Source organism: Herpailurus yagouaroundi, unplaced genomic scaffold (genome assembly GCF_014898765.1).
Source record: "Herpailurus yagouaroundi ecotype Mexico unplaced genomic scaffold, PumYag 160, whole genome shotgun sequence".
Classification (NCBI taxonomy): domain Eukaryota; kingdom Metazoa; phylum Chordata; class Mammalia; order Carnivora; family Felidae; genus Herpailurus; species Herpailurus yagouaroundi.
Genome location: NW_024412401.1, coordinates 6,698,431 through 6,712,504, shown reverse-complemented (window position 1 = coordinate 6,712,504; position 14,074 = coordinate 6,698,431). Strand labels below are relative to the sequence as shown.

At 39.9% G+C, this 14,074-nt stretch overlaps 1 protein-coding gene across 9 annotated transcripts in view; it reads right to left on the bottom strand.

Annotated features, from left to right (window-relative positions):
• Positions 1-14,074, bottom strand: part of ADAMTSL1 (ADAMTS like 1) — an 885,520-nt gene that overhangs the window by 354,531 nt on the left and 516,915 nt on the right. The window contains exon 1 of one of the 9 annotated variants that reach the window (XM_040481340.1): positions 5,835-5,839. The exons of the other annotated variants lie outside the window; for them this stretch is intronic. The gene's annotated coding sequence lies outside the window, so the exon portion shown is untranslated. Of the gene's footprint in view, positions 1-5,834; positions 5,840-14,074 lie in introns of those variants that run through there. 9 annotated transcript variants of the gene reach the window in all.

Here is a 14,074-nt window from a genome sequence, read left to right as displayed (position 1 = left end):
AGGACCATTTTTCTGTGGTGAGTCCATGCAAAATGGAGAAGTCTATACACGGAAACATCCTGTCCACGTACCAAGCTTTGGAAATGAATCTGCGGATTCCATTTTTAACTCCTCTATACATATCAGGTCTCTCTAAATCTTATCTAATCTTTGGCTTCTTTAATAATTTGGAATACTGGTTCTGCCACCAACTTTACATGGTAGGGGTTGTGATTCCCTGATCTGAGAGCTTATAGATATTAAGCTGTAACTGGGCTCTTGTAAAAGTCCATTAGCTTTTTGATGTACTTTCTTAAAAAGCAGAGTGTGTGGATACTGAGGCATGCGCTTTCCCAGATATTTGCTGCTGGCTTTACTTAGGAAATTCAGATCATCTGGTTCTTATCATAGCTGCACTGCTGGGGGATATGATGAACTGCCAGTGACACAGTGCACAGTCTTTCAGAGGCCACTGCATGAAGTCTGTCCCTTGCTACCGAGGAGAAAAGTCAGTTCACGTGGTGTAAAAGCTATGCAGACCTCGGAAAGATTTTGGGTACCTGTCTTCCTCTTTCTTCCACTGTGCACATGCGCTCATGGGCACACCCCTTTCACATTCCTATGAGGGCACCTAATTGTACCTAAGCCTGGAGGGTTACTGGTGAGGGAAAAATGCTGGCTGGGATTTATTAAGTACCTATGTGCCAGGAAGTATGCCAGAATTTACCCAAATTATCGTATTTAATCCTCCCATTGAGCCATGTCAGTTTGGATTTTTCCCCCTTATTTTACTAACAAGTAAATTGAGGCTTAGAGAGGTTGAACAACCTCTATCATTGTGTAGAAGAAAGAACTTGGCTGTGGGTCTCAGACTTTACTAGTCGTATATTGGTCAACTTGCCTTCAGCACATTGTCAGATCTCTTTGAGCAGAGTTTCTTCATCTGTAAAAGGGCAACATTGATACTTCTCTTACTAGGGTGACTGTGAAGGCTAACCAAGAGAATGTACACAAAGTACTGGATATAGTTTCTGACATGTTAGTGTTAATTATTTCATCTCTGCCACGAACATACACATCGCTCCCCTGACAAGTCACACAGTCAGTACCTGATCCAGCCAGGCTTTACACCTGTTATCTGACCACCTTTTGTTCTGCCTAGCTTCACATTCTGACCTTCCTTTCCATTTTTAAACGGTGTCTCTCAGTACATAATTTTTTTTTTTATAGAATGATAAGAACTAATGTTGCTTTTCTTTTAAAAAATTATTATGTCCTCAGAATTGTTTCTCAATCTTGGAATAACAGCTTGGAGATAGAATTAAGACAGCTTCATTACTTTTTAGGAAACAAAAACCTGACTCTGCTCGATGTCAAATGCTTCAGTGCGATTTTCATTTCAGAGCTATGGTAACTTGATTTTTTTTGTATTCTATCCAAGGACAAGGCCAGATTACAGCTCATCTAAGAAATTGCTGCAGAAACCTCTGGGCATTTTGGAGAGCTCCACCCGAACACAATTTCACAGCCAGCTGAATTAAAATCAATAATTGCTGATTTGAGCAAAGATCAGTATTCAGGAAATTTGCAACTGGTCATTGAGTGTTTTGAATCGGCTCATCTCAAGAAAAAGCATAGTAAAATATTCTATCACTGTCAGTTTCTATTACTTTAAAAGCATAAGCTTAGCAAATAGAAATGCTCTGCTTTGTTTTAATACTCTGCTTTGTTTAATACATGTACATACATGTACATGTATGTATATATCTATATAATAGAATATTATGTATGTGTATATTATATCTATATTATATATCTATAAAAAATAGATTATATATACATAAGATTATATATAGATATATAGTATCTATTATCCACATTATATATAATATATACTATATAGTGTATATTATAGATATATAGTATAGATATGATATATAGTATATATTATAGGTAAATAATATATATAATATATATCTATATAATATAGATAGAGCATATATTATATATAGACATATAATATTTAATATATGTTCTATAATAATATTCTTTAATTTAATAGCCTCTGAACCTAGAGGCAGCTCAGTTAAGAGCAGAAGGCTGAAACGAGTAACTCCATGTCTTTCACAAAGGAAAATCAGACAATAGGAGAATTGTATCCTGTACAAACTGTAGTAATTTTAAAAAACCACTTATGCCCAAGTTTGTGCTGACAGTCATCGCATTCTTGACCCTTTGCATTTGTGGGGATATTTCAAAGCCTTTATACTGTTTCACCTCAACTGTGAAAAAAGGTCATTTTACCTGGAATTCTGAAAATAAAGCAGTTCGTCTTGGTTGCTGTTTTTTCTATACTTAGAAAATAAAAATCTCCAGTGGAAAATAATATGCAGGCCAAGCACCAAGGAAAACAGGGAAGAATCATCTCCTGGGCTTCCACACCCCTCCACTCCCCAAAATAGGCATATTTGAAACACCCCCTGAAATGGAATTCCTTCTCCACTCTTTTTGTGGATTCCTGACTTCCTGGTGAGCCAGTTAGAAGTTTTGGTTTCCGGTTCCATCTCATCTAACTCGAGCCCTGTCCAAATTGTGACTCTAATCAGCCATAGATTCTTTCTGCAGCCCTGGCAAATTCTGCTGAAATGCATTTACAAAACATCTGTAGAACTAACGAAACATCTGAGGCTCTGGAAAGCACATGTTGGGGTTTGGAATCATGGAGAAAGAATTCCTGACAGAGAAAAGGCTCACTTTGTGACTCGTTGCGGAAACTGGAAAGTTAATAAGTTAATATGGCTTGGAGTCTGATGAACAAAAACTCAAATTGTAGTTGATAATAGAGAAGCTGGAAAAAAATGATCAGTTCTTACCAATATCAAGTCTCTGATTTTAGAACTTCCCTCACTCTTCCTTGGTTGACCATGGTGTCATCTGGGCCAACAAAAAAATGTGCTGCCTTGATTCTGAATGAAGCTTCATAGGACTTGGAGTGTCATTTAGGTTCTGTTTCTACGCTCACCGTTGGGTGCTCTCTCATGTGCCATTTGGATATTGCAGGATGAGTGTTTGGAATTGAAATCTAAAACATTGTCCTTACTCAATATTACATGTTTTTTTTCTTTTCTACCTTCTTGTTTCTACTTTTGCTTGCATTCACTTCCCATAGCCACAAACTATAAAAGAATGCCAAGCTCTCCACTATCTCAATATCCTGCTTAATCTGCAGTTAGTTGATATCCCATCCAGGCATTATCAATTGGCAAGAGTTAGTACGGAATGAATTACATTTGAAACTAGATGTGGTAGCTCTTCAGGATTATCATTTTACACACCCATTATCTTCCCAATTAGACTGCAAATTCTTTGAGGCAGGGACTGTGCTTCCTTTGTGAGCTGCTTACAGTGATCAGTGAAATAATTATTATGCATGTCATTTAGAAGAGAGTGTAAGACATCTGGACAAATATTTCATAATGGTGAAAGGCTTTGGAAGTATGTTCTGTTTCAAATCCTAGATTACTCGTTTACTTGTCATCGTTTCTCAAAAACATACGTAGGGCATGGCATAAGCATGGGGCGCAGTGGGGTATAAAAGAAGGGGGAAAATGGGGGCAGAGAGAGAAAGACCTGGTTCCTTAAAATTTCCAAGTGGTGTCGAATTCTGGGACTTCTTTTCTCCAGTTCAAATATGTGCCACCACCCCAGCTCTTCCACACAAATAAATGAATTTTGTCAAAAACACTACACCTGTAACTCAGATACACTTTTTAAAAAGCAACAGCTATCTCAATGACCATATCTCTGAATCTTCAATTGGTAGCATTCCCCTCTGGTTTTAACCTGTTGCCATAGGTAAAAGCTTGAATAACTGGAATAGTTTCACAAGTTTTGGTATTTGACAATAAATCAAATTGAGGGTCTACTTATGGTCCTGATAATATTTTCCCATAACCAGTGTAAGGCAAATCAAGCATCCCAGCCATCCAGAAGCATCATAATTGCTTAATATAGACTTAGGCTGATAGTCAACAGATTTCTTCAGTGTCTATACTCCACTAGATGCTCTGGGGATAGGAAGTCTTGTAAGGAAGGCACAGATGACAACCAGCAAGTTGACTTGCTGCTCTGACATGATTGTCTCCCATCCAGATTTGCCAATTGCAACAGGTCCTTCCCTGCTTCTCAGTGTCTACCAGCAATTGTCCATCAGTCCCAGAGCTCACTACCCCATACACCTCTGCCTCCTGCTTGGTGGAGGGACTTGTTTTCTCATGAAATGTTAAGTTTTAATCCTACATGTTTATGTTTCTGCTTCTGCTCACTCCCAGGTCCAGCCTGGTGCAGCGACACCTTTCAGAGGATTTATGCTTTAGTGTGGAAGTAAGATAAACGCAAGCAATAACCAAATACTTGATGCTCAACATCTACCTTTAATCAGACACCAAACCTTATCAATTCCATTTATGAAGTGCCTTTGTTTCCATTCCTATGCTCTCCATCCTTCCCTGCACTGCCTTCATTCTGGTTCTAAGGCCTTATGCCTGGCATTTTGCAACAGGCTTCTCATCGGATGTTTTGACCTCCATCTAGTCTGTACTCCACACTGCGGCTAGTTATCTACTAGCCACAAACTAGCCTACAAAACTAGGCTGTTCACTCTCTGCTAAGAGACTTTCTGTGGTTCCATGCCTGTAGCCGGTGGTGTCCAGTAATGGATTCCAGATGTGCTATGAGGACTGAGAAACTGTATGTGACATTCTGGGTATATGTTCGTTATTATCATACTTCTGAAAAGAGGATTCCTAGCTTTCACTGGACTCTCCAAAAAGGGTTAAGAACCACTGCGTATAGGATAAAGGCCAAATTATTAGTGTAGCACATAACACTCTTCCTAACTTGACCCTAAATCAATGTGCTAGACTCATTTCTGCTGTTCCTGGTCATGTGTGTCCTCTGCACTCTGGGGATTGGGCACTGCTGCCCTGTTGGACAAGCTGCTTGAGGACCTCTAATACTCTGTTTGTGTTTGTGGTCCTGCTACAGCCTAGCCCTCCCTCCTCTCCATCTTCCTCGCCTCTTTTTACTTTCTCTGACTTGTGCACACCTGCTCCTGCTTTCAGATGCAGCTCTGGTGCCATCTTCCCGTGAAACGTTCTCTGATCTCCAGTAGAATCAATCACTGTGTTAACTGGAGCACGTTGCTAGGACTTTATACACATGGCTGTTTTAGCATTTATCAGCCACTGTGCTGTAGTCACTTGTTTACACATCCATTCCCAGGAAGGGATTGTATGTTTCTTAAGGGCCGTGACAAAGATGAATATGCCTTTGTACTCCCAGTACACCGGATATGTAATCGGCCTCTGTGCATATTTGTTGAATGAATAATTAACACAGGACAGGCTAGGACAAGTTGTAGTTGAATGTCTAATTCATAACGGCTGTCAGCTTTTACTCTCATTCATATACATTTAGATTCTCTAAAGACAGAGGAGGAAATGTGTGTGTGTGTGTGTGTGTGTGTGTGTGTATGTGTGTGTATGTGTGTGTGTGTGTGTGTGTGGATACAAAACCTGCAGACAGGCAAGGGAATGAAAGAGAAAAAAAATCATATGACCCATGGAAAAGTAAAGACAGTCACATTTCTTCTTATTAGTATGTCTTTTTATGCTAACTTTAAATTTATCCAAAATGTGTAAAGGTGAAAGATGATTAACCTGTCACATCTTGCCTTAATCTGGCCTAACCCAAGTGCTAGATGCCTATCTGCCAAAGCACCCTCATCACTGAGGACACATTAGTCAGCCTTTCTGCAGGACTCAGGCAGTAATGCTTTGTGAAGACTAGTGTACCAGGAGGAGGAGGGAGGGAAGAAAGGTGGGTGAAGGGGTCCTGACTTGATTAAAAGCATAGGCTTTTACCTATAAAAAAATAAAGACTATTTATTAAATCATATTTTCACAAAGGCAAAACTTAGCACACCAGAGATAACCACAGATCACAGAAAAATTTAATGTTGAACAGAATTAATCAGGGAAAATGATCTGATAGAAGCAGAATTCAATACAAATTTTAAAGTAAGTGTTCTGGACGGGGAAGAACATGTTTCCATTAGATCCCATGTAAAAACAAATCTAAACATTTAAATTACAGAGCTCTGACATTTAAAAGAAACTAATAGAGGCAAAATACTGATATGAACTCTCAAAGGTAGGGAGTATGTGATACTTAGCCCCACACCCCTAATGTCTAACACAGGGCTTGACACAGATATCAACATTCAGTGAGTGCTTAGTGGTTAACTGATTTTTTGGGTAAGCACTTTTATTTTTAAAATATTTCAGAGAATGGACACGAGCAATACCAATGGCAAAACTTCTAAAGAGGGACAGAGGCTTAATATAGGATTCAGGTCTTAGCCATTGCACTATTTTTGACACGCTTTGACTTTGCCATTGTGGCATTTTAGGCAACTTAGCTCTCGGTGCCTCAGTTTCAGTCATTTCTACAAGAAGAAATTTTGGCCATTTTCTAAGACATCCCTAGCCAGAAAAAGGTCTGTGATTCTAAACTAGACTATCTTATTTAAGCATATTTACAAATCAATTTTCTACCTTGTAAAATAAGGCATGACGTTTGCATGATTTAACTCATAGAGTTGATGTCAAGATTATTTTCAAAATAAAAGTGCTAAATTATTAAACTCTTGACCGGTACAATTGCTAAATGAAATTCAAGTAGAGATGATGCTACTGCTTCAGCTGTAAGAATTGTTTTATTAAAAAGTAACGAATTCTTTAAAGAGAGACTCTCTATTTGCGACTCCTTTTCTTTGCTAACAAAGCATCCGGAACCTCTGCCAAATCCTTAAAGTGACTTCTCAATAATGAAAGAAATGATAAATTATACTCTGTAGTATCTATTAATGTGTACTATTTAGCTTTTAAAAATCAGTAAATACAAGTAAGCAAAAGTTTCCCGAACGATGAGATAAAAGTTAGCTTTGATAGTTTTTAGTTTCTTTAAAAATTATTTTTTAAGTGTATTCATTGATTTTGTGAGAGAAAAGGGCAAGGGCAGATAGAATGGGGAGAGAGAATCATAAGCAGGCTCCAAGCTGTCAGCACAGAGCTCAATGCAGTGGGGGGAGGGCTTGAACCCAGGAACCACGACATCATGACCTGAGTCGAAATCATGAGTCAGATGCTTAACCGACTGAACCACCCAAGTGCCACGATAGTTTTTAGTTTCTGTATTGACCTATTCCCCAACGAAGTGTTATGGAATAATGTTTTCTTCTTAGAATGTTTCTACTATACTGGCTATCTGGGTAATTTTCATGACACAGTTTCTATTAGAATAAGAACTCTGTTATTGTGGTTCTCTACCGGTATAACTCATAGTGGCTATTTCTTTTAAGTATTTAGATTTACAGATATAGTTTCAATATATTAGGTTCTTTATCAAAGCAATAGAGTCAGTTGCTATGGCCTTGATATAGTTTTTGTTGGATCTATAGCAATCAGGGCAAGCATTCTCTAGTTAAATAATCATTTATTTTATAAACATAATAGTCTGTAATTTTTCTTTAATATTGTACATAGTAAATTGATTGCAGAAGTTCCTTATTTTAAATCACTGTAAGAAAAACTTTTGTTTTCTAAAAGGACTTGTCTTTGTCAATTATAATTTGTCATTATTATCTATAAACAGTATAGACCTCCTTGTACTGAGACAGAAAATAATATTGGTGATTAGAGACATCTACACGCCAGTTTCTCTTCCTATCTCCCAGTCAAGTTCGTGAAAGGTATTTATCCCTGTACTGTTAGCATTTTTAAATCATAATTGAAAGACATCATTCAGTATTGTACATATGGGAGATAATACAATCTTCCATTCATTTGTAAATTAAATGACAATGTCAAGGAGCCATTCACAAAGCCACTTATTAAAGGTTCATTAGCATATGAAACATAATACAAGTTTTTATGATTCTTGTGAGCTCCTCTCTGACCCTCAAGGCTCAATAAGGCAGAAGCAAATACTGTTTCTCTGAGAATCTGTAAAACTTCTCTATTGCTTTCAATGTGCAAGCATTTTGAGCCTGTCATCTTTTGGTTTCCAGCAAGAATAATTCTTTCTCCCTCCGCACATTATTTAATGGTAGAAATAATATGTGTATGCAGTGCATTAACCATGTTTAGCATTGTGAAAAGTTAATAGACTGATGTCTAAAGAAATGTTATAATCGCTAAAATGCCTCAGGAATATATTAAAATGGATCCTGGCCACAGACAATATCAAGATTGCTGAGGCACACCACAGGCATCTTTTTTTTAAAGCCTGTTTTGTAATAAGCACAGAAAGTGAAGGTGCTAAATCATGGTTTACTACCCCATTTGCCTCACAGCCTCTCTGTCTCTGGTGCATGGCCTCAGAAATCAATTTCACACACGGCTGCTATCAGCATTCTTTGAGCTATAAGACTAAAGTGCTTTCTCTTCTTTTTATTAAAACCAAGCTCACTTTTATCTGAGGGCTCCTGCTTTTTGTTTTCTGCCTTTACTTTCCGCTGTGTCCGTGGTGAGAGTTAAACTGTCTCCTGCCTCCTTCTCTTTCACTTCTAAACTTCTTGAAAGGCTAATCCATGTCCAAGGCACCGCTTCCTCAATACCCCCAAATTCCTTAACGCTTTGCGATCTGGCGTCTGCCCCACCACTTGAGTGACGTGGCTCCTCTGAAATTCATCAGGATCCCGTAATTCACCACATCCCCTGGCCTTCTCTCAGACCTTGCTGGGGGATATGCTCCCCTGGCTTCTTTGGCAGTGACTACTGGCCTGTTCCTCCCCTGTCTTTTCTTACTCATCCTGACTGGTAAACGCTGGAATCCTCAGGGTTCTTTTCTCTCTCCCCTCCTATTGATCTCGCCCACTTTCCCTCCCTTGAACTGTCTTCTCTTTGTAGGTGACACACAAAAACTCCTCTTCCCTAATCTCCAGGATTCCATTTCCACTTAACCTGGATGCCTTGTTAGTACCTTAAAGTCAACATGTCCAAAACCAAACTCACTATCTGGGTCCTCAATCCTTCCTCTTAACACACTTAAATATATAAACATTTCTATGCATCACAGAAATAATGCACCAACCTCTCTGTGCTGCACCTTATCCCACCCCCCCCCATCCACACACACATACCCAAACAATTGCCTGTACTATATGTTTTATTTCTGCAATGTATCTCCTTTCTGTTCCCTCTTTTCTGTGCCATCTGCTGGTACCGTAAATTGGACTTCTCTTATCATCATCTCTACATGTCACATAACTGGTGTCTCAGTGTGCTTCCAGCTTTGCCCAGGTCAGTTCCTCTGTGGCACGGCTCTCAGTGAGTCAAAACAACTGTAGATACAGTTGGAGTGGTGGTAGGGATGGGGCCTTGAGTTCCCGGTGAGGGACTGATCCTTGAGTCGGCTGACAGCTAAGCCAACGAAGGCTTTTAGCCAGCGCATGATATGATTGAAGTTTCACAGTTTCAAAGTACTTACACATATTCATTTGATCCTCATTATACTCCTATGAGGCACAAAGGTTTATGGGCATTTTAGAAAAAAGGAACTACCGGGGTTGGTGGATGGAGAGTTGCTGTAAAAGATTAGAAAAGAAATCCACCTTACATCGAGGAATTTCGAATCTTCATGTCTAATTAAGGATGGGTATGTTATATGGATAGAAATTAAACTTGGTTGTCAGGAGAGCAGTGGAAATAAGACCGAATACTTAATCTAACACAATAGCCATCCAGAGAGAGGAAAATAAAGAAAATAAAAATTGGGTGACTAGTATCTGCAGAAGAAGAACTATCATCAGAGTGTCTGTTTTGTCTCCTCAAATCAGACTCAGATAGGTTTTAATTTCTATCTTGTATAAAATATCTATGGTTCCCATTTTTGAATAGTTTATACATTCAAATGACTGGTAGATGATCCTTCAGATTATACAACATCCTATTGACCAGCAGGGTTCTGGGTCCCTCTATGCATTCTATATGACATTACAGGACAATCTTCACAGTATGCATCATAATTTACTCTGCTTCTCCCTCCCCCTGTCTCTCTCTCTCTCTCTGTCTCTCTCTCTCTCTCTCTCTCTGTCTCTCTCTCTCTCTCTCTCACACACACACACACACACACACACACACACACACACACAGTTACAATTTACAAAATTCACATCAATTAGGAGTTATTTGAACTGGTATAGCATCCCTAATTTAGGGAAAAGGGGCTCCTAAATTTTGTTTTATTTTGTTTTAGGTGAGGAGAGTTCTATAAAGCATCTTCAAAGATCAGAAACAAATCCCCTAACAGGTGCGAGGTGTTTAGAACCTTTAAAATATTCAATTAGATTAGTGGTTATCAACTCTGGCTACATGTTTAAATTACCTGGGAACTCAGGAAAAATGGCCAATGACTAGGCCCCTCCCTAGACCAATTGAATCTGCCTTGGGGAGAGGGGCTGGTGGCTGCCCAGCCATTTTTAGTTCTAGGTTCCTACGATGACTGATGCAGAGGAGGGTTAGAATCCTGAATTTGGCAAGCATCTATAAGTGAATTCACAGGATGACTTTCTTCAGTCAACCTTTATCTTTTTTCTTTTTTTTAAACAATTTTTTTAAACGTTTATTTATTTTTGAGACAGAGAGAGACAGAGTATGAACGGGGTAGGGTCAGAGAGAGAGTCAGAATCTGAAACAGGCTCCAGGCTCTGAGCTGTCAGCACAGAGCCCGATGCGGGGCTCGAACTCACAGACCACGAGATCATGACCTGAGCTGAAGTCGGCCGCTTAACCGACTGAGCCACCCAGGCGCCCTCCTTTATCTTTTTTCTGTTTGAAATTCCCTGGCTTCAGTGGGCTTCAGAACCCCTCATCTCCACCTCCCAATTAAAAGGGATCTCAGTTTTGTTTTGTTTTTTTCTCAGCCTCTTTCTTTGAGATTGCACAGGAGACTAGTTACCAGGCAAAGCTCTCGGCTGCCTTGAAACCAGGAAAAGATGAGATTGGTTTCTCGGAGTGAGATAGAGGAATTTCAGCCTGTAGGAGGAAAGTAATAATAACTGCTGATGTTTACTGGGCACTTATTTAATGTCTGAGGTATTGTGCTAAGTATGTCTCATGAACTGTTTTGTTAAACGTCACGATAATCCTTTGAGGTACATGCTACTGTTGATTGCTGTTTTGTGGGTAAGGAAACTGAGACCAGATAAAAATAGAAAGGTCACACTGGTGGAGCCAGGATTTGAATCCAAGCAGTCCAGCTCAAGAGTTCCTGCTTGTTAACAACTACACCAATTGTCTCACACTGGGGTGTAGCAGAACCACCTGGAGCCCAGGCTCCCTGAAGGAGGAGGCGTCTGGGCCTTCATAACTTTAGCAAGTACTCAGCTGATTCAGATACTGACCAAACATCAGGAAATACTACTCCATCTCAAGTCATTGCTTACAGTGAAGACAGCTGAGGCCTACGTATATTAAGAAGAAAGGAAGACCTAGTCAAGAGGTTGCTGTCCTGGGTATGGAAAGCTAGCTCAATATACAAACTCTCACCTTCTCAGATTGGCAAAGACAGGAATTACCTGTCTTTGGTGAATGGATGGTGAATGGGAGGGAAGGGAAGGGAAGGGTACAAAATCATGTTTCTGCATCTGAATCTCAAGCCTAGCTTTGCTCCCACCAGTTAAATCTTGGAAAGACCCTGATACAATATACTATCGAATTCATCATGGTATAGACTGAAGTCACATTATTATTTTATGTACCATTTAGAATAAAAAAGCCACTCATGAAACTGTTAACCACTATCAATTATGAGAGGCAACTAAGTCTCTAAAATCAGAAAAGAATTGTGTATCTTAGGATCGATGAAATACGGTACAAGCAATGAACTCTAATGAACTTGGTTCTGAAACTGTGGAAATCACTCAGCACATTGGGGAGGCTCCTGCTGGCAGAGTGCAGATAACAGAGTTCCAACAATACGGAAAATAGTCTGTACTGCAGATTTTAATAGGATTTTTTTTTTTTTTTTTTGCTAGAAGAATTGAATACACATACACTAAAAGCAGAAGAAGTCACAGCACTCTTTAGGTTTTAGCACTCAGATTTCTTATCTGTGAAATGGGTTGTGGTACGGCTTACTGAGGTAACATATGTAAACAAACACCACAGTACGTGGCGCATAGGAGGAGACTGAAAATCGCGGTTTTCTCCCTTTGCTAAGTCTGACGACATTTTTATGTTGCTTGAAGTCTGTTTTGAGAGGAGGAAGGAAAGTAAAAGTGGTAGATGTCCAAAATCAGAATGGAAGTCAGAAGGGCCATGCGATTTACAACAAATACCTGCTGAATGCTGTTTCAAAGCATATCTACTTTATGAGGTGAGGTCAAGCCATAATCAATTTTGTACTAATACTGAGTAAAGAGCTGTGTGCACACGGGAGGCTCTTCATATTTAGAAGAAGAAGAAATTATAGTCCCACAGGACTCCCAATGCCTGACTTAAAATCCAATGCCTTTGCAATTAGACTCCTAAAGAAAAAAAAATACCAAGAATGTATGTGGCATTTAACTCACACTTTAATAAAACTTGTGGGTTACTTCTTTCAGTCACATTATGCTTTTAGTATAAAATGATGAGTTTATGAACTTCAGACATGGCTTGATTATTTTCTGAGGACCACGATTAATATTTAATCAGGGCAATTAACTTAAATTTAGATCCTTAATGCTGCCTCGTTTACTGGAGTTTCAGCTGCATCCAAAGGGAACTTCACATGTGGGGCCCATATTTGATAACGTGGAGAGCCGCAAGAATGAGAGCAAAGAGATTTGCTGGCTTTCCGTGGAAAGATTCAGAACTGTGACATGAATCTGAAGAGTTGAATGGGGCATTGTTTGGTGAGGAAGCAGGTAAACAACTCACAGGGAAATACTGCAGTCTCTGAATACAATAACCACCCAAGGTACAAAAATGATGCCATCTTATGGGCTTTGTGTTCTGTGAGGGCATAAAGCTTCCAAAAAGCCAGCAAGCACCCCCTCCCCCTTTGAAATCGGCTCTATTTGGAAAGGTTCACTGAGAGCGAATAAAGGGTTAAGTTACCACAGTGTGGCAATTTCTGCAGAGAGGTTGAGCCTAGATTTCATTCTTTCCTGAGAGAGTGATGGAAAGTTCTTGACCTTTTGGGATACTGCTACATTTGTTGCTTTGGAAGGCCTTCCATAATCTGGGGGGAAAAAGCTCTGAGTGTAGGCCAGAATTTTGAAAACAGGGATGCCATGAATAAAATGGTTCACTCTTTCCCACATTCATTCAGAACTTTTTAAGCACCTGCTTAGGGCCAGGCTATAGCCTGTCTGCGAAGCCATGGGACCTAAAGAGCCTAGCACACAGCTGGGGCTTTAAGAGCCTCTGAGGCCTCAAGATATAAGGCGAGGGGAGATCACAGGTTTTCCTGCAAATAGCTATGCAGCCATATAACTAGGTACATCCCTCTCTTTTCTACCACTGCTCCTGCCTTCAAGGGCCCCCCACCAGGAGACAAGCCACAGTCTTCTACAGGCCTTTAGGCCAGGCCTCTTCACTCCATGTGGCCGCTGCCGCTATCTTTCTAAAACGCAAACTTGGGACAACGTTCTCCGCCACAGCGCACAAGGCCTCGCATGAGCTGGTTATGCTCCAGCCACTGGCATTTACGCACCAATCCTGCAACTCACCTTCCTTTTCTTTCCTCTGTGCCTCTACCCATGCAGGTCCCTCTGCCTAACGTGCACTCCTTCCTTCTTGTGTCTACCTGGTGGACTTTTACCGATTCCTTAAGATTCACTTTAAACACCTGTTCTTTCATGTTCACCTTCATTGACCCTCAAAGCCCAGTTACTGTCTGCTTTGCACAGAGCCTGGGAACCTCAGACAATAAATGTCAGCTTCCTTGTCTCATGTCCTTCTTGGAGCTATGGCAGCACCTTATATCCTGCACTCAGGCTCTGTGGTATCTTTTTCGAACTTTGTCTAGAATCTGTGAGTTTTCT